A 25,970-nucleotide genomic window follows, 5' to 3' on the forward strand; every position below is an offset into this window, starting at 1 on the left:
GGGTCAGGTCCTCACCAGGGCTGGAGAGCAGCACCAGAGCAGCTATTTCAGTGTTAAATTCCTCATGGTTGGAGCCCACTGGAGCTATCTGCACCCACCTCTCTCTGATTGGGGTGAGCTAGTGGATCTGTGTACGGATAATCCGTGGGGAAGGGGGCCGGAGGGTGGAGCCACTTCAGCAAGCGGCCATGTTGTTCAGCAAATGTCCACGCCCTCCTCACAACCTTTTAAGGGGAAGAAGCATTTCTCTTCCTTGAAGCAGTCCTCTGCTGATAATGGGGCTTCAAAACCTAAATCTCCCTTTCGTTAGCCTTCTTGGAGGTACTTTTCTAGGAGTCAGGAGAGGTTTTACTTTAGCCAGGGTTGGGACTGAAAAGCAAAGTCTCCCCAGCCTAAACCTTGTTCCTGACTATATGATGGACGAACTGGAATTGTTGGTAGGAGGGTGGATTCAAAGCTTTCTTCCGGCCTAAGTGCAGTCTTCTTTGGTTGTGTGGGTGTTGGACATGGTGTGCCAGGGGTGCCGCATCGATTCACGGATTCAGGGTTCGTCCAACTCCATGGCCATCCAGTCAGACGAAGCGGACCAAGTTTTCCATAGGTATTGGGTCACTCCTGCAGTAAGGGGCACTTCAGGTGGTGCCTCCTCTGGAGAGGGTGGTAGGATTTTATTGCAGAATTTCTGTAGGCCACGTTGACAGGGGGATTCTGTCTGGTGCTGGACTTGAAGGCTCTGAGCAATTTTTTGTCCGCCTGCTCTTCAAGATGGAGACTCTGCAGTGGGTGATCCCCTTGGTTCTCCCGGGTCATTTCATGAGCACCCTGGATCTGCAGGACGCTTACTAGCATGTCCCAATACATTCCAGCTGTCGCAGATTCCTGAGGTTTTGCATTCACTTAAGTCATTTTCAGTTTTGTGTCCGGCCCTTTGATCGACCAAAAGGTTTTCACCAAGGTTGTGGCACCATTGGTGGCTTCCTTTCATCTCTGGGGTATCCTTCTCTACCCTTACCTTAATGATTGGCTGATTCATGCTCCATCTCAGGATCAACTACTGATCAAACTGGGTATTGTGTGTTCAGCTTTGCGAGATCATGGGTTTCAGCTGACCCTTCCCAAGTCTCAACTGGTGCCCTTGCAGGACTTGAAATTTATAGCGGCCAGATTTTGCACAGATTTGAACAGTGTTCTTGCCAGACCCCGGGCCTGTGTTCTTGAGTTCCCTTCCTTGGAGGGTATTGAGGGGGTCTGATTTACAGTTTGGCTATGATTGCGATTTCCGGGGCTCAAGGCAGCAGCGGTGTTCGCGGTGCCTTATAGATTTTCACCTCCGGCCATGTGGGTCCATCTGCTGGCCTGTTGGGATCCCTTGCCTCTGGACCTCAACCTTCTGGTTCCTGTGACTCCATCCTTCCTCCCTGCACTGGTGAACTGTGTTGGACAATCTTTCCCGGGTGATGTTGTTGCAGTCATCTCCTCCTGTGGTCCTGACTCCGGATGCCAGGAGGGACAGTTGCAGCCTGACTACAGATGCCAGACGTGACTGTTGAGGCGTAACAGAAAATTAAGGACAGGAGGGAGGGGGCAGGGGAATGACAATGGACCAGACAAGGGTAAGAGATTGGATAAGAGTCTGCACATGGAAAGCAGAAGACAGGGAGCAAGGTGGCAGGTGCAGCATGCTGACCACGGAAGGAAGGTGGGATGGGCACTGGAAGCACAACACAGCATGAAGGGCAATAGTGAGACTATAGTAGCATACACACAGACAATGCAGAGAAGGTAGAAGGGTATCAGAGGCAGCAGAGCAAGCTGACCACACAGAGCAGCTGGGAGGGGTAGGGGCAGCACAGAAGACCATGCATGGCAAGCGGTAGGGGGAATGGCAGCACAACAACCATAGTGTTATACATGAAGGTGGCAGGGGCATGCACAAAGTACCATGGAGGACAGAAGGATGGGGTAGGTGTTTGACACAGAAAAAGAGTACAGGGAAAGGGGCCTTAACAACAGACCATGCAGAGCAGACAGAGAGAAATAGTTGCAGTACAACAGAGCACTGAGGGCAGAAGAGAGTAGTAGCAAAATAAAGCATGGAAGACAAGAGGGAGGGGATGTGGCATGGAGCTTTGACAGGCAACGTTGATGTGGCAGGGACAGGTGGCAGCCATTTGACCATGCTAGGCATGTGGGAGGGGCAGTGGCAGCTCAACAGAACACTCAGAATAGATAGGAGGGTGGCAGGTCCATGGAATATGGTGGGCATAAAGGAAGAAGCAGGGGCATGAACACAGACATCGGAGGGCAGGGGGAAGGTGGGTAGGGGAGCAAACTAAGCACAGACACTATGCAGGAGAGAAATGATGGGCAGAGAATAGGGCAACAGAGGGTAGAAGGAGTGGGCAGGGACATCAAGCTAAATGAAGGGCAGTGGCAGCATATCGGACCATGCACGGAAAGACGGAGGGGCTGGTGCATGTACTTATACAACAGAGGGTAGGGAGGAGATGGATGGTGCAGCTGGCTAACTGTTTAGGGCAGGCAGGAAGGGCATTTAAAAGCCAAGAAAGCGGAGATAAAATTATCTCCGTATTACCTAGCTGTCGCTAACACCAGTTAGCGACCGCTAGTAGGAGATAGCGACCATCTTGGGCCCCACTTTGCATGTCAGTGATATTTATCACTAATGACATGCAAAGTGGGCATGCCAAGATGTTAGCGACTGGAAACAGTCGCTAACATCGCTATCTCCTATTACCAACTTTTGGAGATATTCGCGCTAAGCGCGAATATCTCCAAAAAGTAACACCTGCCCTGAGCAGTTCTTGGCCATGTTATCCAATGGGAGGTGGATAACATGGCTAAGAGCATTAGCTCGGTAATGCATGAATATCGCGGACTTTTCAGCGATATTAAAACATTGCAGCCGTTTTTTATCGCATTTGCGATAAACCTTGATAATAGCAAGGTTTATCTGCGATAATTTCTGACGATGCTTAGCGGTAAAAAATTCGTTGCTAAGCATCGTTAGGGATAAATATCGCTTAACTTTGGTAATATGCCCCAACGTCTGTTAACGTTCGATTCGAAGGAAATCAGGAAGTGTTGAAAAACATTGTCTGCGCCATCTTGCCTTTTTTCAAATGCCACACTTTTGTCGTGCACGGCAGCCATTTTAGATGACTTGACCAGACCCACTCTCTGCACGCTGTCGATCCTTAGCATGGCTCCCCACCATCGCAAGCATCTCCCCCAGGCACTGGTCACCCCCGCTCTCTGTCTTATGCATGGGCAATAAACCTCCCCCCATCTGCGCTGCTCTTCCCTGAGAATCACACCCTGTGCCCGCCCAACACCTCCCTTTCGCCCTATTCACTACCGCACCCTCTGACACTCCTCTTCCTCTGTGTCCGATTGTCCAGGCCGGTCCCAGGCTATCAGCTAGCCTTGCAGATGTAGTTTATGGCCCCAGCTGTAAAGAATCACCCCTCTTCAAAGGAGTTATAGTAGATCAAGGCCCACACCCGATGAGATCCGTCACAACACACGCGTTCCTACTATCTGAAAACCATCCTGTATTGTGATTGGGGAGGGGACCGAGCCTGAAGCGGAAGATTCCAGGGATGACTCTTTGTACATCAAAGTTTTTACAATTATGTGTCACATTAAAAATATATAGCACTCCAACAAAGTAGTAGGATTATAAAACTTTAATAACCTATAAATATATACAAGAAAACAAAAACAGTAAAAACATTTAAACATTTTTAGGGAAAAAGAAGGAACAATGGTAAGTAGCGGTCGGTTGTGCGAATAGTCCCAAGGCAGCACAACGTCCAGATTTCTGGACGGCACCCAGGTGATGTTGCCTGGGTGCCGCACTGATTTGGGTATCCGGTGTGGGGCGTCCCGGGGGGTGGGTCGTCAGTAGCGGTCTGTTGTGCGAATAGTTCCAAGGCAGCAGAACGCGCTGAAATGTGGATGGCACCAAGGTGATGTCCAGTAAGTTGCCGCCCTCCGAATAACGGCGTGGGGCGCCCCGGGGGGGGGGGAGGCGGCGTGAACGGGCCTCCCCAGGTGGAGCCTTGTCTGCTGTAGTGGGGCGCCCCTTTACCGTTTCAGTTGCCATTCCGTCCGCTTTTGGTCCACTGTGTCAAAATCCGCAATTCAGCTGAGTTGGGCCCACTCTTGCGGTGCAGCGATAGGCGGCTGTCACAGGACTCTCAAAATGGCGGCAGGCTCTTTCCTTTTTGGGCCTGGTCCACTGAAATGGCCCTGGGACACCTTGGAAATTGGACGCTTGTCTGCTAGGTCTTGGACCCCATTCTCGAAAGCGTCCCCTCCGCCTTGAGGATTCTACAAAAGTCTTGGGGGCCCCCGACTCCTGCAGGCTTCCGGTGGGGAGCGGCTGCCATGATTGCTCGCAGAATGACCACGACGGAGCCACGAGATGGTGGTGCTTTCATGCTGACGCCAGCTTCAGTCTGAAACATCCAGAAACAAGGTGGGGCTTTCATCGTTTGGGAAAAAAAAAAGTTTTCATCCAATAAAAAGTGTTATTTTTAGGTCATATGATCAAGCCTTCCATCATTAGGAAACCAAAAGTAAAATGAACCAATGAAAAGTTTTATAAACAAGTCACATGACCTGTTATGCGGCATAGGGTATAAAAAGCGTAGAAAATCCGTTGGCACGTGAGGCGGCGTCAGTAGCGGACCGATGTGCGAATAGGCCGAAGGCAGCACAACGCGCCAAGATCCGGATGGCACCGAGGTGGTGTCCAGCAAGTTGTCGCACTGGTGTGGCCATCCTACAATGCTGAAAGTCGGCGTGGGGCGGCCCGTTGGCCTGTGAGATGGCGGCAGTAGCGGACCTATGTGCGAATGGGGCCAAAGGCAGCGCAACAATATTTTCTGAATAGAAGACACCACAAGGCGCTGAGATGCCAAGATCCGGATGGCACCGAGGTGGTGTCTAGCAAGTTGTCGCACTGGTGTGGCCATCCTACAATGCTGAAAGTCGGCGTGGGGCGCCCCGTTGGCCTGTGAGATGGCGGCAGTAGCGGACCGATGTGCGAATGGGGCCAAAGGCAGCGCAACAATATTTTCTGAATAGAAGACACCACAAGGTGCTGAGATGCCAAGATCCGGATGGCACAGAGGTGGTGTCTAGCAAGTTGCCGCACTGGTGTGGCCATCCTACAATGCTGAAAGTCGGCGTGGGGCGCCCCGTTGGCCTGTGAGATGGCGTCAGTAGCGGACCGATGTGCGAATGGGGCCAAAGGCAGCGCAACAATATTTTCGGAATAGAAGACACCACAAGGCGCTGAGATTCGGTTAGCACCGAGGTGGTGTCTAGCAAGCTATGCAGCTGAGTTGCGTGCGCACTTGCGGCGAATAGGTCGAAGGCAGCACAACAATGTTTTCTGAATAGAAGACACCACAAGGCGCTGAGATTCGGTAGGCACCGAGGTGGTGTCTAGCAAGTTGCCGTACTGGTGTGGCCATCCTACAATCCTGCTCCGAATAACGGCGTGGGGTGCCCGAAGGGGGGGGGGGAGGCGTCGTGAACGGGCCTTCCTAGGTGGAGGCTCGTCTGCTGTAGTGGGGTGCCCCTTTACCGTTTCAGTTGCCATTCAGCTGAGTTTCGGCCGCTCTTGATGCTACAGCGACAGGCGGCTGCAACAGGACTCTCAAAATGGCGGCCTGTTCTTTGGATTTGGGCCTGGTCCACTAAAATGGCCCTGGGACACCTTAGAACTCGGACGCTCGAATTTTTTTTCCTTTCCTCTACATGCAAGAAAAGGTAAATGCCCGGTACGTTACACGCTTCATCTGCCACGATGTACTCTCCAGAGGAACCGAAAAAAAATATAGTTATGGTAACTATACCATGCATCGTCATATGGAGAGGTGGCACCGATTAATTATAGTGCTGCATAAAAGAGAGATTTGAAGGAGAACCCCCGACCTGCCAGTACATTCATCAAAGAAGTGGCACTGACAGCATCAGAGGCAAGGGAAACGGTCCCAAATATTTAGAAGAACTTTGGAAAGATTAAAATGACATGTTTAGATTGTGGCAAATTAATTTCATGTGGACAGATGAGTGTTACTCTAATAAATACAGCATATGAACATCATCATAGTCGATGGTTGGTAGAGACATTTTGACTATATCCTGGACCTGCCCGTCCTCGCCCAAAATGGCGCCGGAATAAATGGGACTCGTAACTCCTTGTTGTGTACTGGTTGCACAACCTTGATATCACGAGATACGTATGCAGTTTTGAAGCACATGGCGGGCGGGGACGAGAATAGATTGAATATTTCGATATCCCTATTGATATTAAGTTCTGATGTGTTATTGATTACTGTACTATTGAAAGTTCGAATTAACGTCACCCATGGTACTTGCCCGCAAATGTATATCTAGATAATTTTATTGTAACTGGCCCTGTCGTATTTTAATTATAAAATGTACGTCCACCGATTCCGCAACTGTTAGACACTTTAGTTCTTGCAACCTAATGGCCCGCCCGTTACGTTCCTCTACAGTGTAAATGTCTACTCATCATATAAGATTACAGTTTGCTCCGTGGCCGGCCCACGTGGTTATAGGCCCGTATTTGTATAATGACATTTTCACAATAAAGGTTTTTAAAAGAAAACATGGTAGTAGTATATACATTGGTAAAGTTTTTAATAATAGTCACTGTTTTAGAATCAGTAAAAGGCAAGTGAAATAAAGCAGACCAATTACATGAAGGGTAAAAGGTATAATACGCAGGAACGCAGTAAAGATAAATGGTCAAGGGCTGTTGTGTTTTCTACTCCTGCAACATAAAGTGATCGATAAGAATCTCATATTCAGGCGTATCGGCGACTAAGACAGCAGGCCGACCCTCTTTTGCTCAACGGCTCCGTCATGGGACGAAGAAACGCCCTTTTTCTCGAAAAAGGAATATATTTTACTTGCAGGACAGTTGTAAATTTTCCGGGAAAGTACATTAGCCTGGAACATTATAACATATATTTAAGAAAAAATAATGTTCGAAAGTAATAAAAAGCGTAATTTTTAGGTCATATGACCAAGCCTTTCATCATTAGAATAAGAAAAGTAAAATGAACCAATGAAAAGTTTTATTAACAAGTCACATGACCTGTTATGCTTACGTTACGCGCTGCGCGTCGCGCCCCGGATCACTTCCGGATGCGCTAACGCGGCGCGTCATATGACGCATTACGCGACAACGCAGGTCCAGAATATAGTCAAAATGTCTCCACCAACCAGCGGTCGGAACACAACCCCTTTCAGCAGGCTAAATAGTTCTGTTAAATGACAGAAGGGACAGGCAACAAGAACCATCAGTCAAAGAGGGGAGGGCTAGTTCTTCTCTACCGGGTCACATTGGGGCGCTACCGGAACTGATCGAATTGGTCGTCTACAGTGTTTCTGGATGTTTCAGACTGAAGCTGGCGTTAGCATGAGAGCACCACCATTTCGTAGCTCCGTCGTGGCCATTCCACGAGCAATAATGCTAGCCGCTCCCCACCAGAAGCCTGCGGGAGTTGGGGGCCCCCAAGACTTTTGTAGAATCTTCAAGGCTGAGGGGACGCTTTCGAGAATGGAGCCCAATCTCTAGCAGACAAGCGTCCGAGTTCCAAGGTGTCGCAGGGCAATTTTAGTGGACCACGCCCAAATCTGAAGAGCCGGCCGCCATTTTGAGAGTACTGTGGCAGCCGGCTATCGCTGCACCGCAAGAGCGGGAGCAACTCAACTACATGGTGAGCGAGACGCTGTAGTCGAAAGAGCGGGCGGTAAACAGCTGAATAGCTGAAGAGGCACAGTGTAGCAAAAGCGGGCGGAATGGCAACTGAAATGGTAAAGGGGCGCCCCACTACAGCGTGTCTTTAGGTGAAATGGATTGTGGGACAAGGTCAAGAATGGAAGAGTTACCAAAAGGCAAAAAGTTCCGCTTGATCCCGGGAGCCGGCCACCTATGTCGGGGGCGATCTCAGGCTACACCAGGAGAACACGACTTGGGGAGGGAGCCGGAGCCAAGCGCCCCCTCCGAGTCCGCGCCATCACACCGTCCCTCGGGGGCCTCCGTCAAGCGGTTCAGGGTGGCACCGCATTACATTGTTCACAAATGCAGTCACGTCCTCAAACAGCCCCCACTTTACTTTGAGAATAGTGAAGCTGAAGCAAGTGCAAATAGGCTTCAGACAGTGTTACAAGCACTCCTCAAAACTTTGAACCATCAGAGTGCATGAGTTTCATGCTCGATCGATTGAGCTAGCCGGATCGGGCAACAAAAAGTATAAAATAGTTATGTAAATAGTTGTTTAATAAAATGTTTTACCCTGTTACTTTGCTGGTGTGTTGTATATATTTGTAATATTTGCATAGAGTTTATCGTTATTTTGGGCGGGGTGGGTGGCGGAGCCGAGCTGTATTGCAGCCATCATGGTGTGGAGTTCAGTTCATCTCAATAGTTTCGTGTTTGTCATGAGGGGTTGTTCCTAATGTTTCTATTTTAGCGAGGTCAAAAAGAGATCCCATTAGTGGCCTACTGATTTTGCTCGATTCCTTTTGTTTTTTTACACGATTTTTCGCTATCTGCAAAGACTAAACAGAGTATTGCGACTCTGTGTTTGTTTGTAAATAGAGAATGAACCAAAGAGAACCAATTCTAAAACAGTAAATGCTTGGATAACAATCAATCAAATGGAGAGAGAAGCAGGCACGACGGATTACAACGGGGGCAAAGGCCTGCGTTAACTACCCTTCACTATCTGCAAAGAGAGAGTACTCCTAATAGAAATGAGGGGGAGGGGGGGCAGCATTCAAGCAGATCAGTGTGCATAAACACGAAAATGTTTTTACTTACCACGTACTTGACATTCGACAGCTTATGATATTTGCTATTAAAAAACCATTGAAATTCACTGAAAAAACCATAGGTTAGAGACCATATATAGTTAGGAATTAGCATTTAAAAAACCTTGAAAATTCACTGAAAAAACCATAGGTTATAGACCATATATAGTTAGGGATTAGCATTTAAAAAACCTTATTTTACTCACACAAAACCATTGAAATTCCATATATAGTTAGTTGCACTAACTATATATCGCGCACCCGCAATCCACTGCTGATGATGTCACATATTACATCATTTATGACATGGTCAGTGACATCACTGATGACATCTCAAATGACATCACTGATGACATCACTGATGACATCTCAAATGACATCACTGATAACATCTCAAATGACATCACTGATGACATCTCAAATGACATCACTGATGACATCACTGATGACATCTCATTTGACATCAATGACCACATCACTGATGATATCATTCATGTGACAATACAATGCATCTCCTCACACTTTAATATAACCTCTGTTACACCCAGTGTTAAATACAGAGTATAATTTTTGAAACCATTGACACACCAATACTAGTTACTACATACGCACTCAGTGATTCCTATGTTTACACACACATTCACTCATTTACCCATACAATCATTCATACATACAATCACTCATCTTTACAACACTATCATATGCACTCATACACCTATACAGACTCTCACACTCTGTCACTCATCCATGGAGTTACTCACACACCTAGTCAGTCCTGTAAATAATCAATCACACTTCCATTTTCTAATCTATACAGTTAAACATAGAGCACCTTACATTTTGAAACATATACTAACACATACTTACTCTCTTATACAATCATTGATACAAGTACACATTGATCTGCACAGAGTCACACACCTCCCAGCCAGCCACACACACACTCAGTCTCCCATACAAATACTTGGGCAATCAATAACCCATATAGTTACTCATATAGCTACTGACCAACACATGCAGCAGTTTACAGAACAACAGACATAATGATGCACAAATTAAGACAGTTTAGTCACTAACCCATGCACTCAGTGAGACACATTTAATCACTCACTCATACAGTCAGTCACGCACCTACTAAATCCTTCATCCAGACACTTCTACATCTACTCATTCTTCAATATGTAAAACATATTTAAACTTTACAGAAACACACAGTCACTGGATGATGTCATCAGTGATGTCATCAGTGATATCACTGACCATGTCATGAATGATGTAATATGTGACATCATCAGCAGTGGATTGCGGGTGCGCGATATATAGTTAGTGCAACTAACTATATATGGAATTTCAATGGTTTTGTGTGAGTAAAATAAGGTTTTTTAAATGCTAATCCCTAACTATATATGGTCTATAACCTATGGTTTTTTCAGTGAATTTTCAAGGTTTTTTAAATGCTAATTCCTAACTATATATGGTCTCTAACCTATGGTTTTTTCAGTGAATATATATATATATATATGTATATATATATATACATATATATATATATATATATATATTCACGCTCCAGGTTGTCCACCTTGTGAGTAGCACGCGAGCAGCAGCTTTATTTATGTGTAGGTGAGGACGGGGATCCGCTTGTAGACGCCGCTCCGTAATGGATCTGCCCGACGCGTTTCGAAGCTCCATCTGCTTCTCTTCAGGGGCTTTAACGGAAGCGGTGTGCGCACCCGCTACACTTCTCCAATTTCATATAACTCACCCGCCAATGGGAGGCTCCAATGAGACTTCTGGGAAGTGTAGTGCGGAAAGCACACAATCAAGTCCTGTATGGACTCCACGAGTGGGCCCGTCCTCTGATCCCATGTACGGCTGCTACTTCACTGCCGTGACCCCCACGTTAACGGGGTGGTGCATACTCTGCGGCTGGACTGCCGCATATAGATTCACGCTCCAGGTTGTCCACCTTGTGAGTAGCACGCGAGCAGCAGCTTTATTTATGTGTAGGTGAGGACGGGGATCCGCTTGTAGACGCCGCTCCGTAATGGATCTGCCCGACGCGTTTCGAAGCTCCATCTGCTTCTCTTCAGGGGCTTTAACGGAGGCGGTGTGCGCACCCGCTACACTTCTCCAATTTCATATAACTCACCCGCCAATGGGAGGCTCCAATGAGACTTCTGGGAACTGTAGTGCGGAAAGCACACAATCAAGTCCTGTATGGACTCCACGAGTGGGCCCGTCCTCTGATCCCATGTACGGCTGCTACTTCACTGCCGTGACCCCCACGTTAACGGGGTGGTGCATACTCTGCGGCTGGACTGCCGCATATAGATTCACGCTCCAGGTTGTCCACCTTGTGAGTAGCACGCGAGCAGCAGCTTTATTTATGTGTAGGTGAGGACGGGGATCCGCTTGTAGACGCCGCTCCGTAATGGATCTGCCCGACGCGTTTCGAAGCTCCATCTGCTTCTCTTCAGGGGCTTTAACGGAAGCGGTGTGCGCACCCGCTACACTTCTCCAATTTCATATAACTCACCCGCCAATGGGAGGCTCCAATGAGACTTCTGGGAAGTGTAGTGCGGAAAGCACACAATCAAGTCCTGTATGGACTCCACGAGTGGGCCCGTCCTCTGATCCCATGTACGGCTGCTACTTCACTGCCGTGACCCCCACGTTAACGGGGTGGTGCATACTCTGCGGCTGGACTGCCGCATATAGATTCACGCTCCAGGTTGTCCACCTTGTGAGTAGCACGCGAGCAGCAGCTTTATTTATGTGTAGGTGAGGACGGGGATCCGCTTGTAGACGCCGCTCCGTAATGGATCTGCCCGACGCGTTTCGAAGCTCCATCTGCTTCTCTTCAGGGGCTTTAACGGAAGCGGTGTGCGCACCCGCTACACTTCTCCAATTTCATATAACTCACCCGCCAATGGGAGGCTCCAATGAGACTTCTGGGAAGTGTAGTGCGGAAAGCACACAATCAAGTCCTGTATGGACTCCACGAGTGGGCCCGTCCTCTGATCCCATGTACGGCTGCTACTTCACTGCCGTGACCCCCACGTTAACGGGGTGGTGCATACTCTGCGGCTGGACTGCCGCATATAGATTCACGCTCCAGGTTGTCCACCTTGTGAGTAGCACGCGAGCAGCAGCTTTATTTATGTGTAGGTGAGGACGGGGATCCGCTTGTAGACGCCGCTCCGTAATGGATCTGCCCGACGCGTTTCGAAGCTCCATCTGCTTCTCTTCAGGGGCTTTAACGGAAGCGGTGTGCGCACCCGCTACACTTCTCCAATTTCATATAACTCACCCGCCAATGGGAGGCTCCAATGAGACTTCTGGGAAGTGTAGTGCGGAAAGCACACAATCAAGTCCTGTATGGACTCCACGAGTGGGCCCGTCCTCTGATCCCATGTACGGCTGCTACTTCACTGCCGTGACCCCCACGTTAACGGGGTGGTGCATACTCTGCGGCTGGACTGCCGCATATAGATTCACGCTCCAGGTTGTCCACCTTGTGAGTAGCACGCGAGCAGCAGCTTTATTTATGTGTAGGTGAGGACGGGGATCCGCTTGTAGACGCCGCTCCGTAATGGATCTGCCCGACGCGTTTCGAAGCTCCATCTGCTTCTCTTCAGGGGCTTTAACGGAAGCGGTGTGCGCACCCGCTACACTTCTCCAATTTCATATAACTCACCCGCCAATGGGAGGCTCCAATGAGACTTCTGGGAAGTGTAGTGCGGAAAGCACACAATCAAGTCCTGTATGGACTCCACGAGTGGGCCCGTCCTCTGATCCCATGTACGGCTGCTACTTCACTGCCGTGACCCCCACGTTAACGGGGTGGTGCATACTCTGCGGCTGGACTGCCGCATATAGATTCACGCTCCAGGTTGTCCACCTTGTGAGTAGCACGCGAGCAGCAGCTTTATTTATGTGTAGGTGAGGACGGGGATCCGCTTGTAGACGCCGCTCCGTAATGGATCTGCCCGACGCGTTTCGAAGCTCCATCTGCTTCTCTTCAGGGGCTTTAACGGAAGCGGTGTGCGCACCCGCTACACTTCTCCAATTTCATATAACTCACCCGCCAATGGGAGGCTCCAATGAGACTTCTGGGAAGTGTAGTGCGGAAAGCACACAATCAAGTCCTGTATGGACTCCACGAGTGGGCCCGTCCTCTGATCCCATGTACGGCTGCTACTTCACTGCCGTGACCCCCACGTTAACGGGGTGGTGCATACTCTGCGGCTGGACTGCCGCATATAGATTCACGCTCCAGGTTGTCCACCTTGTGAGTAGCACGCGAGCAGCAGCTTTATTTATGTGTAGGTGAGGACGGGGATCCGCTTGTAGACGCCGCTCCGTAATGGATCTGCCCGACGCGTTTCGAAGCTCCATCTGCTTCTCTTCAGGGGCTTTAACGGAAGCGGTGTGCGCACCCGCTACACTTCTCCAATTTCATATAACTCACCCGCCAATGGGAGGCTCCAATGAGACTTCTGGGAAGTGTAGTGCGGAAAGCACACAATCAAGTCCTGTATGGACTCCACGAGTGGGCCCGTCCTCTGATCCCATGTGCGGCTGCTACTTCACTGCCGTGACCCCCACGTTAACGGGGTGGTGCATACTCTGCAGCTGGACTGCCGCATATAGATTCACGCTCCAGGTTGTCCACCTTGTGAGTAGCACGCGAGCAGCAGCTTTATTTATGTGTAGGTGAGGACGGGGATCCGCTTGTAGACGCCGCTCCGTAATGGATCTGCCCGACGCGTTTCGAAGCTCCATCTGCTTCTCTTCAGGGGCTTTAACGGAAGCGGTGTGCGCACCCGCTACACTTCTCCAATTTCATATAACTCACCCGCCAATGGGAGGCTCCAATGAGACTTCTGGGAAGTGTAGTGCGGAAAGCACACAATCAAGTCCTGTATGGACTCCACGAGTGGGCCCGTCCTCTGATCCCATGTACGGCTGCTACTTCACTGCCGTGACCCCCACGTTAACGGGGTGGTGCATACTCTGCGGCTGGACTGCCGCATATAGATTCACGCTCCAGGTTGTCCACCTTGTGAGTAGCACGCGAGCAGCAGCTTTATTTATGTGTAGGTGAGGACGGGGATCCGCTTGTAGACGCCGCTCCGTAATGGATCTGCCCGACGCGTTTCGAAGCTCCATCTGCTTCTCTTCAGGGGCTTTAACGGAAGCGGTGTGCGCACCCGCTACACTTCTCCAATTTCATATAACTCACCCGCCAATGGGAGGCTCCAATGAGACTTCTGGGAAGTGTAGTGCGGAAAGCACACAATCAAGTCCTGTATGGACTCCACGAGTGGGCCCGTCCTCTGATCCCATGTGCGGCTGCTACTTCACTGCCGTGACCCCCACGTTAACGGGGTGGTGCATACTCTGCGGCTGGACTGCCGCATATAGATTCACGCTCCAGGTTGTCCACCTTGTGAGTAGCACGCGAGCAGCAGCTTTATTTATGTGTAGGTGAGGACGGGGATCCGCTTGTAGACGCCGCTCCGTAATGGATCTGCCCGACGCGTTTCGAAGCTCCATCTGCTTCTCTTCAGGGGCTTTAACGGAAGCGGTGTGCGCACCCGCTACACTTCTCCAATTTCATATAACTCACCCGCCAATGGGAGGCTCCAATGAGACTTCTGGGAAGTGTAGTGCGGAAAGCACACAATCAAGTCCTGTATGGACTCCACGAGTGGGCCCGTCCTCTGATCCCATGTACGGCTGCTACTTCACTGCCGTGACCCCCACGTTAACGGGGTGGTGCATACTCTGCGGCTGGACTGCCGCATATAGATTCACGCTCCAGGTTGTCCACCTTGTGAGTAGCACGCGAGCAACCTTGGAGCGTGAATATATATATATATATATATATATATTTCACAAAAGAGTTCCATTTACCGGGGGCCCCGACCCTGCAGGGCGGACTCTCGAAAGCAGGAATGGAGATCCTGCTGCTTCAACACCATATCACCAAAAAGAGCCCAACTCCGTCTGACTGCAAGAAGCTGACTTTATTCGTCACACCCACAGCATCACATGACACACTTAAGAGTCCTGACGCGTTTCAGCGTTGTTCCGCCTTAATCATAGGAGGGTGTGTCCTCAATGAGTTCCTAGTGGACTTGGTCCCACAGTGTTTGGATTGCGGGTTCCAGCATGCAACAGGTGAGTATTCAAGTCTGATTTTGCTTAATAGCGTGATTTCACCCAGTGCCTTCGTTGATAATTGCACAATGCTATGGGATGTTGCGGTGTTCTCAAAATTGGTTGCTTCCGCTGCGGGGTTGTAGGAAACAGGAAAGCATCCTTCTCCTCTCCCTTTCTTAACGGAGTGCCACATTGCCTCGGAAGTCCATGAGTGGCTGGCAGCACCGCAAGCGGGTCATCCCCCTCAATTAGTATTTCACAAAAGAGTTCCATTTACCGGGGGCCCCGACCCTGCAGGGCGGACTCTCGAAAGCAGGAATGGAGATCCTGCTGCTTCAACACCATATCACCAAAAAGAGCCCAACTCCGTCTGACTGCAAGAAGCTGACTTTATTCGTCACACCCACAGCATCACATGACACACTTAAGAGTCCTGACGCGTTTCAGCGTTGTTCCGCCTTAATCATAGGAGGGTGTGTCCTCAATGAGTTCCTAGTGGACTTGGTCCCACAGTGTTTGGACTGCGGGTTCCAGCATGCAACAGGTGAGTGGAGATTCCTTTAGTGCCAATACAAAACAACCAAGAACAGGGCGGATGCATTTCGGCTTGATGTATAGCCTCTTCAGCGCCAGATGGTTGTGACAGGGTGCGGGGTTTTAGCTGATTTAAATATCATTTCCCCTCCTGCCAGGTGACAACAGGCTCCGCCCCCGAACAGCGTAGAATCGAACTTGCTGTGTGATTGGGCACATGCAGGACGCCAAATGCGTCAGGACTGCATGTCCCAGCGTGCCCCTGGCTGGATTAGTGCAACAACGGGGGTGGGTGAAATAATACGGTCCAAAGTCACTGATGCCGATGCCCCCTCGTCTCCCCTCAACTATATATATATATATTTATATATGTATATATATATATATACACACACATACATACATACACATACATGTATACATACATGTATACATATATATTCCCACTCCATTCTGGGTAACAGTAGGGAAAGTGTTCGACTTCAGAGGGGTAAGATTTACTATTCCCACTCCAGTTTGTGCAACATTAGGGAAAGCATTGGACTTTGGAGGGGTTAAAATAACTGTTCCCTTGTATGTGACTGGTCCCCGTTTGGTACACATGGGCTTTTCTGTGGATGGTTTGTGTCGGCGTGGATGCGGTCTCCTGGGCACCTTTTTACATATCATTTGGGAGTGCCCTGAGATAGTGCGATTCTGGACCAGTGTGCACGAGGTGATGAGTGAGGTTACGGGGGTGCGATCGATGCCAGAGGCTAGGAGATGCTTGCTGAATGTATGGGAACCGAACGACTACTCCGTATCGCAGCTTCGATGAGTGACCTTGGGCAATAGGATCGCCAAAAGAGACATTGCGCAACTGTGGGGCGCTCAGGGGCCACCCGGGATTCGGAGGTGGAAACAAAACATGGACTGATGCATGTTCAGGGAAAAAACTGTATATACTTCCCGAGGTACCCCCCGAAAATGGGGGAAGATATGGACTCAGTGGAACACTTACCGTGGCGATATATGTACCCCCCCTCTCCCTGACCCAGATGTTGAGCCTACGTCCCCGTAACCCAAAGGTTCCTCCACTTCTTACTGTGTATTGGATACATTTTGTTCCTTCTGCCCCCCCCATGCGAGACTCTTTCTTGATGGAAAATACGCTCATTGGTTGACCTTCCCCGCTCCCGCACCATGTACTGCAATGTTGTTTATATTGCTGTCTTCTCTTTTTCTTTATTCCTTGCAAGTTGTTTGTGTTTGTATTTATAAAATTAATAAAAAGTTTCAAAAAAAATAAATAAATAACTGTTCCCACTACAGTCTCTGAAACAACAGAGAAAGCGTTGGACTTCAGAGAGGTTACATTTTCTGGGTTGGACGGTGTGCTCTGCTAATGATTTAGTCTCAACAATGGTTTTCCTTTCCGGGTAATATGCTGAGTATTCAATTTAATTAAATGCGAGGGTCAAAAAGATTGCAGACACTTGAAATAGGAGCTGTTTAAATGAGTTCCAAACTCCACAAACTGCTTCTCTGTATGCTCGTGAATGTACAGCATCTGTTTTTCACTGGTTCCCTCAGTCATCACCGGAGTAACTGAGGAAACCGTCCAACCCAGTTTTCAACAGCTACTTCTAACTTAAAGGCATTTCCTGATGCCTCCACTTCAATAGAGTCTGACCCCGTCATGGTCCTGAGGAGAACCCTTAGAATGTTTTGGGTTCAGAAACGTGTCGACCCCCCTCACAGCTAGTAACTGCCACTACCAGCTTATGGAATGTACCATATACAAACAGGACTTTCTGTCTGTTGTAACCTCGGTTAATCTAGCTGCATCTTGCATGTTGCTCATCTAACAAGTATTAATTATTTGCACTGCCATAAAATAAGGACTGGTCTAATGTTTGTAATATTGTTATTTGTATATACTTGTTTGTTTATTGATTTGGTTTTTTCAAGTATTTCTGTTTGAAATGTGCTTTAGTCAATGTTGATCTGTATTTATGAATATTGTACAGTGTCTTCCTCTATGATATGAATCAAATGTCATAATAGTTTGAACTTTGAATGAAATAAGAAAAGGTGAAGTAAAAGCACCACAACCACTTAATGACTGAAGATGGTGATTCCTGAAAGTATCATTTGAACAGCGCACATACTAAACACCCCTTCTATTTCCCCCAGAAAATAATCCAGCAAGAAGGAGAAAAACTGAGAACCAGGAAAACCTTCTAGCTGGCCAGGTCAAGCAGCAGGCAAATAACAACAAAAGAGCAAGGAACTGGAGAAAGCTGAGAATCCAGTGTGTTCAGTTACAGAGCAATGATTCAAGAACAACTGCGAAGCAACTGAAGTTTGTAATGAAGCTTCTTTTATAGTGGAAAAGAGGACATGATATAATTCAAAGGAGATTCGGCCATCTTTGATTGGGATGGAAAAAAGTTATAAAAAACATTTATACATGCAATTTCCTAGAACATTCAGCAGTAAGTGGGAATAGGCTATAACTCCTTGTGATGCCTTGTACTATTAACTTTATGGCAATTAAATTCGGCAGGATGTGTACTTCAGTACCTCTCTTGCATGTGGCGTTTCATGCTGTTGACATGCAGGGAGACATGCCCCATAATCCAGTGTGGGAGACCCGATACGCACAGAGACACAAGATGTCGGTGGCTGAAGAATCTATTGCTTTCTTGATCCAAACTGAGCTCTGCCACATTCCTGCCCTGAAGGGAACTGCAGTGGCACTACCTTGAGCGGTGGTAAGGTAAATAAATATTCCTTTTAGTGACCTAACTTCACCAGGCACCTGTGAATATATACATGTATCATATTCCTCTTTAAGGGCAGCAATGGACAACGCTATTTTTTCAACATCTCCTTGAGCACCTTCAAAATGCTTCAATGTTTTAGATCCCTTGACAAACATCTGGCTCTTTCTAAAAACAACCTTGCATGATGGAACCTCTTTCCATCACCTTGCATTACATCCCTGTCTTTTAAGGCCCTCACACTCATCTTTGACATACTTTACACCTATACTAATTGTCTTGTTAGCCTAGTTTATTGGGTATATTTGATTTGAGGGGTTATTGAGAAATATGTTTGTTTATTAAGTCAAACAAGGTTAATGTTTTAAAGATAGACACTAGAGAGCTCTGCTTTCCTTACAAATAACGTTGTGCTATGAAGAACAACAGATACCTTTTCAAATCATGCAAGAAAATGGTTTGCATTATATAAATTGTGAAGATATTCATTCTCTTTTGTTTTTCCCACCCATTTAAGACTCTACCTTGTAGCTAAAATAAGTCTATCACAAAGCCGGATTATTTTAACGTGTGTGGCATACTTTGCAAGAAAACTTTACGAAACAACCTTACACCCTTACTGCCTCCCTAACAACCCTAACTACCTCCCTTGTCCAAAGTGTGTGGTCATGCGCAGACCAGTGATTGTTTATACAAGAATTACAAAGACAAATACATCAAAAAATAGTCTTGCAGTTTTGGGAATTTCATGATAGGCTTTTTTATGGCCTGGCTCCTACTATATGTTTTTTAATCTGAGACAGTAGTTTACTCAGCTATGGCAACATAAATGCACCCAGAGTAATCGCTAGTGGTTCTGATCGATTCAATCATTTCCACCCTTCAATTCATTATGTGAAGAATGCACATGATCAATGTGTAAATATGCATTCGTCTAACTTGTCACTACTTTGCATGCACAAGACCTATATATTGTTTTTGCAATTCAAATTTCTCCAACAAAAATTCGTATAAGACAAAGCCCGCCTAAATCAAAATAAAATGATATAATAAAACAATGGAAATTGCTCTTAATCCTAAAATTGAGTACTGTCTCAATCGAATATGCCACAAATAAACTGAACAGCTTTACGTTATTTCTCGAAGATAAATATACTCCTTCATTAAATATAAAGTAAATAAGTCGTATAACCGTGTTTCATTTTGCTGCTTATTAATTGGATAACAGGAAGAAAGCACATTCTTATACTTTAAGACTAGTTGCTGGTTGGTCTCGTATTTTGTCTTTGTAATCTGTGAAAAAGAAAAGTGAAAAATCTTAAACTCGCTGCACACAAGAGGTTATCCAGGGTTGGGGTAGCTGTCAATCAGAGCCTTCACTTTGTCTTGACTATTGTTCCAACGAGAACACCCTGAGTGAGCTAGATAAAAGCTTTAATTCCCAATTCAGCAGGCATTTGACTGAGAACAGTTGCCATTGTTCCTGGGGTGAGCTCTCTGCTTGGCAGATTCTCGTGGCAGGCAGTAAAATAGATTTTATTTCTTGCATGTAAAAGACCTGCTTTGATATGGACAGTGAGTGGAACATTTTGACATTAGTCTGTGCATATTAATTGCAAAAGCTACAAAAATGATAGAAATTCCATTTATTACGTAAAATGAAATACTTGGTATTCATTTGCACTTCAACACATTTTCTTAGCTACTCGAGTTTATTTGGGCAATTTTTAAAAAATAGGCACATTAGTTAGCATGTCTCCTGAGATCACTGTATTAAGCAGAGTTTCCTCTTCACGGTGAATGATCTACAGGCAAAACACCGTGACCCATAATTCTACTCTGTATGTTTCCTGTCAGGCATTTTGCTTGCAGTAAAAATCTCTATCTAAACACAATCTGCATTTACTAATTGTTTAACAGCAACTTCAATCACAATATAAACTCTCTCAAGTAACATTAAACATTCTTTCTAATCTAGACAAATAGAATTGAATCCTATAATACCAAATGCCTTCCAGATTCCAATCTTTTTATCAGCTTTTTTAATGCATGACGATTGTAATCAATAACGCACAATAAAAACGCTCATATTAGATTCTGTGATGCTTAAATGGTCCGACTACTTACTGGTCCTGCTCTTTCCCATTCCAGTCCACAGCAATGAGCGATAACCTAACTGTAGTGTCCTGCTAGGACACAGTCTAGTTGTTTCCTATGTAATCCTACACTAAACACCCACCCACCACAGACGTCACTGGGTCAGGTGACGCTGTCAATAAAAGAGCCAGAGCGCACGTGCTCGTGGCCAGATCTGCTATCCCCTAACTGGTGTCCGTGTGTCTCATTTCCTACACCATGTGGGCCTAAGGCCCAACACTACATTGGCGACGAGGACGGTAGTGAAGCCACGCGTGCCACTGCCTCGCATCCTGGATAAAGGGGGTGAGAGCTGCCCGCCTGCAGGGCACCCCCTGTAGCAGGGCGCAGCAGCACCGAGAAGCCGGTGGGCACGTCGGAGCCCCGCAGCCTGCAGCGACCGTGAGGCCCACCGCACCAGCCTTCAAAGCCGAGCCGACCGGAGCCTACCCGCGTCGGCCGCCACCAACACGCACCTCCAGGGAAGAGCGCACCGCCCAGTGCCCACCTGAGACGGCCGCGTGGCAGAGACCCCCACCGGAGAGATGCACCGGCCGGGCGGAGCCCACCCGCCACGACCGCAGCCCAGGACCTGGCCCGTCGGCCGAAGGTGAGCGGAGGGGGCCACGAATGCCAAGAGCGACCCCCCTCTTATACTGCAGAACTGCGGTGCCCACCCGCATGGCCTGCGGGCAACGCGGTCGAGAATAAATTCCGAATGAGGCGGGGCCAGCGGAGCTCACCCGCGGCCGGCCTGCCGTGTCCCCCGCCGTGTGCATGAAGTACGGCGAGGGTGAATAAACATTAACTATGCCCCCACACAGTGAGAGCTCTGCCAGACATTGCCCCCGCAATACAGCAAGACTCGCGGAGCCCACCCGCGGCCTGCCTGCAGCGCCCCCCCCTCCCCCGCCGCGTGTGTGAAGTGCGGCGGAGGTGCGAAAGACTGTGAAATAAGCGGAGCCTACCCGCGTTGTTCAGCGCGCCTTGCCGGGCGCAAATGCAGCCTCATTTGAATTTCCGGTGAAGCAGTGCAAGCTGAGCCCACCCGCGGCCTGCCGGCGGCGCCCCAGCGAAGGACAGACACGGCAGAGCCAGCGGAGCCCACCCGCGGCCTGCATATAGTCACCCCTGCCGCGCAGCGTCGGACTAATGTTGCCGTAGGAGAAAGGGGCCCCGCAGCGTGAGGAGTGCTGCCAGGCCGTAATTGATATAAGCGGAGCCCACCCGCAATCAACGCAAATAACTTTATATTCAGCGGAGCTCACCCGCAATCAATGCAACCGTCAGCGGAGCCCACCCGCGACTGCAAGTAGCGCTGTCACTCCCTCCCCACGCCGCGTGTGGCTGCGGCAGTGGGGAAGGGAAAAGAGAGAACCGGCACCCGGTCCGCAGCCTGCAACAGCATCAGTGCAAGCCCCTTTGGAAAGTGAAGGCCTGCCGCGAGGGGAGATCAGAACTGAATCCCTGGCAGGAGAAGGAGCAAACTCCCCTAGACGGGAAAGGCAGGTCTCCAGCACCAGCGCTGACTCTCCCCTGCCCAGCCCAGCGTGTTGACTGAGACTGCTGCGGGCGGGGAGAGCTACGAAAGAACGCACACAACACCTGATGATAAGCCCCGCAGCGTGTGCCAAGCTGCCGGGCATAAATGCACCAAGCGGAGCCCACCCGCACTCGCAAAGAGGCCCCTCACCCCACCAAGTACGTAAGCCGCTAGCGCTATAAAGCAACGGTAAATGCAGCGATGCAAGCCGCCTACTAACTCCACTCATAAGAAGGGAATGATGGAACTTACCTGCATATGAGGCGGTGTCCCACCCATTCCTGGTGACCCGCGGTGCCTCCAGCCCCTGTACAGCCCGGGAGAAGAAAACAAAAAAAAAACGAGCACCGTGGAACCGAGGGACTGCCTCAAAGTCCTGACAGAGCCATCTAGTGGCCATTTTGAGTAACTGCACCCATGAAATGAAGGAACGCTCACAATGATATACATGGAACAAGGTACAGCCACACTTACTCCATACACCATAAGGTTTGCCCAAACGTGCATTCTCAAGTGTTGCAGCAGATGAAGAAAATAAGCCAACACGAGAACCCCCCCCCCCACAAGTGATACCCACAAACTGAATAGCGCCCCCAGGGAGAATCTACTTACAAGCAGCAAGTAAGTGCGCAACCACGCAGAAGACACCCACACACACCAGCAAAGGGTCTGCAGATGCCACTTTCAGCGCGACGTGGGAAAGAGGCACAAACACCTCACCAAGCATCAAAGCACTGACAGAACGTCTGGAGGGAAACGCCTGCCAAGCACTAGGAGAACGTCCAGAGCATCAAAGCACTGACAGAACGTCTGGAGGGAAAACGCCTGCCAAGCACTAGAAGAACGTCCAGGGAAAACGAGTGCCGAGATCAAACGACGGAGAGAGCAGCGACGCCTTGTGGCCACAGGTGTTCACCGCAGCATCAACCACTCCCGCCAACGGTCCAAAGCAGCAAGTAACTGACGACAGCCAAAGCAGCAAGTACCCAACGCCACTCAACAGGTGTCCAAGAACACTGAACAGTAAGTGCGCAGAAACGCGCCACACAGCAACAGGAGAATCTGTCCAAGCAAAAGGACACTGCCACGCCCGAATGACGCAAGCAAAAGGACACTGCCACGCCCGAATGACGCCACGTCAACATGCAACCTCCTGAACACATCAGGAGAACCATGCGGGAACGCACCAGAAGCACAGAACCGCGCCAGAACATTCAGGAACGCGCCAACAGCACGGAACCGTGCTGCAAGAACGCGACAGGAGTGCCAGAACTCCACACCCGCATGCCAGGACCGTGCAGCACTGCGCCGAAACGTGCCAGGAGCACCAGAGTGACGCTGCACAGCGACACGCCAACACCATGGGACAGCACACAAAGGTCCCCAACAGAGATCGCGATGTCTCGCAGCAACCGGAGCGCCATCGTCAGCACGCATGGCAGCACGCACCAGAGTTGCACCAGGAGCGGTGACGCAACCCTCCTCCGCGCAGACAAAGCGCGCCAACGCCAAAACACCGTGACGGTGAATAGCGACCACAAAGACAATAGCACAGCATGACAACTCATGCCCAAGATGAGAACCCAGTCTGGTCACCAAGGAAAGAAAAGCAACAACAGAGAAGATACGACGACAGGTCTAGTCACCAAGCCAAGTGAAGACAGTGTCCTACCACATGGACAAGACCACGGAGACGATATGTAGAGGGCCCGCTACATGGAGAATCCTGGTTAGCATGAGAAAGCAAGAAAGAAGACCGGACCGCGTCGAGGAAGTGAACGAAGAGGAAGAATGGAGAATCACATCACTCCACAGAGGAGGAGAGAGAACTACAGCACACAGGAACATCGGTGCTGTCCAAGGAGCATCGTAACAATCAGCACACAGGAACATCGGTGCTGTCCAAGGAACATCGCAACATCCGTGTGGATCCCAGTGATCCCTACAACCTGCATTCGAAGAGACCAACCACTGATGAACTGCATGGGTGCCCCGTGAACCTGAAGCTTACCGAAGCAGAGCATACCCGAGCACTAGACAATCCACCCTTGTGGACTACACAAGACTCGACTGTGGCCATGTGCGAAGTTCGGCAGCGACCCGTACAGCCCACGCGATCAAGTGGCGGTCCAGGGGACAAGGGCCTCGGCCGCATATCCTGTGAGAGAGGAATCCGGATGGGAGAGGTGCAGCAGCGGCAGCTCCACGACAGGCAACAGGAAGCATGAAGGCCCCAGGTAATCACCTGGCACCGAGAAACGGTCGGTTGAAGACACTGAACCCATGTCCTAACGGCAAGACCATCCTGGCGGATGACATCAACACCCCCGAGGACATCATGAGAGACTTGGCGGTGAGTCCGTTGGCAGTTCGGCAGCGACGCCTTTGCGCGGCTCATGCGAAGCCCGCACGGCCCACCCGGTCCCGTCGTGTCCGGCAAGAGGGTCCTCCCAGCGTCTCTAGTGAGAGAAGAGTCCAAGCAGGAGAGGCCAGTCTTCAAGGCTCCCGTGAGAGAGGAGTCCAGCAAGAAAGGCAAGTCGGAAGTTACCTGGCCGGACGGAGATGTGAAGGCATCAAGATCAGCAAATCCAAAGAAAGACCTCTCGTGCCATAATCGTCTCCTACAACCAACAAGCGTGGTCATCCACTGGACTAGGAACACCTGCGAGACCCCTCAAGGGTCACACCCTTTCTGCTCCCAAAGTGAGAACACTGTACATAAGCGTCAACACAGCAAGACAAGGATGATCTGAAGTACACCGCCGAGGTGAAGCTCATCTGACTGACTTTGTAGTCCTGGAACTTTCAACATTCTCCCAGCTGATCGCCTGAAGAAGATCTGTTGAGGCTATCAACTGTTATTGTTCTGTTTTCTTACAGGTTGGACATTCGCTTTTCCTTTCATTAAAGTTGGGGAGGAATGTAGTGTCCTGCTAGGACACAGTCTAGTTGTTTCCTATGTAATCCTACACTAAACACCCACCCACCACAGACGTCACTGGGTCAGGTGACGCTGTCAATAAAAGAGCAGGAGCGCACGTGCTCGTGGCCAGATCTGCTATCCCCTAACTGGTGTCCGTGTGTCTCATTTCCTACACCATGTGGGCCTAAGGCCCAACACTACACTAACCCATCTGAAAGAACTGACCAAAACTATTTTTTGCAAAGCACCTCCCCCTAAAGATAGGGATAAGATTCTAACACCGCGCAAAACACATCCTGGTTTCCTAACTTGTGTGGATATAGGCCTGGGTGCCGCAGCACCAGACCTTAGAGAAAAGAGGGACACTAATCGTACCTCTCTTTTGTCTCCGTTTCTGTTAGGAGACACTGCTATGCAAGGCCATTTCATCTTGCCTCGATGAACTTGGGGAACTAGTCATTCCTGGTTGTTTACCGGTCATTTTCAATACTTTGATTCCAAGTCTTCCCCGATACAGTCCTTACCTGCAAGAGTCTATCTCCGTCCTGCAGAACTTTTTCTCTAGCTGACGCAAAAAATCCTCTCAATATGGCTGCCATTATCTATCAGGCAGTAGAAAAGGGAGGAAGTACTATCTCACATCCTGTCAATTTTCAAGCAGTATAAAGCAAAAACACAAAATGAAATAATCAATCCCACTCTCAGGAGGGAGGGGGGGAATACAGGACTGTATCGGGGAAGATTTGGATACGGAGTAATGAAGATTACTGGTATGTTACCGAGCATTATCTCCTTATCCATCTTCCCCGCTACAGTCCCTATCTGCAAGAGCATACCCAAGCAGAAACCGATTGATTATGACCATAAACACAAAGAGTCAAAACTGCAAGTCAAAATCTTTAATAAAAGTACCTCTGTCATACACCTGTTGAAAACTTCACAAGCTTTAAACAGCAGACAAAATAACATTTCCAAAGGAAGCAGAAAAACTCTTCCACTATACGAACCTTGCAAT

The sequence above is a fragment of the Lissotriton helveticus genome, chromosome 8 (assembly GCF_964261635.1).
Source record: "Lissotriton helveticus chromosome 8, aLisHel1.1, whole genome shotgun sequence".
Classification (NCBI taxonomy): domain Eukaryota; kingdom Metazoa; phylum Chordata; class Amphibia; order Caudata; family Salamandridae; genus Lissotriton; species Lissotriton helveticus.